The sequence below is a fragment of the Mandrillus leucophaeus genome, unplaced genomic scaffold, assembly GCF_000951045.1.
Source record: "Mandrillus leucophaeus isolate KB7577 unplaced genomic scaffold, Mleu.le_1.0 Scaffold72, whole genome shotgun sequence".
NCBI lineage: Eukaryota > Metazoa > Chordata > Mammalia > Primates > Cercopithecidae > Mandrillus > Mandrillus leucophaeus.
In genome coordinates, this window is record NW_012107808.1 from 3,919,403 (window position 1) to 3,920,910 (window position 1,508).

Consider the following 1,508-nt stretch of genomic DNA (forward strand, 5'->3'; position numbering starts at 1 on the left):
TCCTGTCCACCTGACCCGCCCATACTCACGCCTGTCCACCTGACCTGCCCACGTGCAAGCCTGTCCACCTGACCCGCCCATACTCACGCCTGCCCACCTGACCTGCCCACGTGCAGTCCTGTCCACCTGACCCGCCCATACTCACGCCTGTCCACCTGACCCACCCATACGCATGTCTGTCCACCTGACCCGTCCACGTGCACTCCTGTCCACCTGACCCGCCCACGTGCACGCCTGTCCACCTGACCTGCCCACGTGCATGCCTATCCACCTGACTTGCCCATACGCACGCCTGTCCACCTGACCCGCCCACGTGCACTCCTGTCCACCTGACCCGCCCACGTGTACGCCTGTCCACCTGACCCGCCCACATGCACGCCTGTCCACCTGACTCGCCCACATGCACGCCTGCCCACCTGACCCGCCCACGTGCATGCCTGTCCACCTGACCCGCCCATGTGCACTCCTGTCCACCTGATTCGCCCATGTGCACGCCTGTCCACCTGACCCACCCATACGCACACCTGTCCACCTGACCCGCCCATACGCACCCCTGCCCACCTGACCCGCCCACGTGCACTCCTGTCCACCTGACTCACCCATATGCACGCCTGTCCACCTGACCCTCCCACGTGGACTCCTGTCCACCTGACCCGCCCATACTCACGCCTGTCCACCTGACCTGCCCACGTGCACGCCTGTCCACCTGACCCGCCCATACTCACGCCTGCCCATCTGACCTGCCCACGTGCAGTCCTGTCCACCTGACTCGCCCATATGCACGCCTGTCCACCTGACCCAACCATACGCATGCCTGTCCACCTGACCCGTCCACGTGCACTCCTGTCCACCTGACCCGCCCACGTGCACACCCGTCCACCTGACCCGCCCACGTGCATGCCTATCCACCTGACTTGCCCATATGCACGCCTGTCCACCTGACCCGCCCATGTGCACTCCTGTCCACCTGACCCGCCCACGTGTACGCCTGTCCACATGACCCGCCCATACGCACGCCTGTCCACCTGACCCGCCCATACGCACGCCTGCCCACCTGACTCGCCCACATGCACGCCTGCCCACCTGACCCGCCCACGTGCATACCTGTCCACCTGACTCGCCCATAGGCACGCCTGTCCACCTGACCCGCCCATAGGCACGCCTGTCCACCTGACCCATCCATACGCACCCCTGTCCACCTGACCTGCCCATGTGCACGCCTGTCCACCTGACCCGCCCATACGCACCCCTGCCCACCTGACCCGCCCACGTGCACTCCTGTCCACCTGACCCTCCCACATGCACGCCTGTCCACCTGACCCATCCATACGCACGCCTGTCCACCTGACCCGCCCATACTCACGCCTGTCCACCTGACCCGCCCACGTGCACGCCTGTCCACCTGACTCGCCCACATGCACGCCTGCCCACCTGACCCGCCCACACGCAATCCTGTCCACCTGACCGGCCCATATGCACGCCTGTCCACCTGACCCGCCCACGTGCAC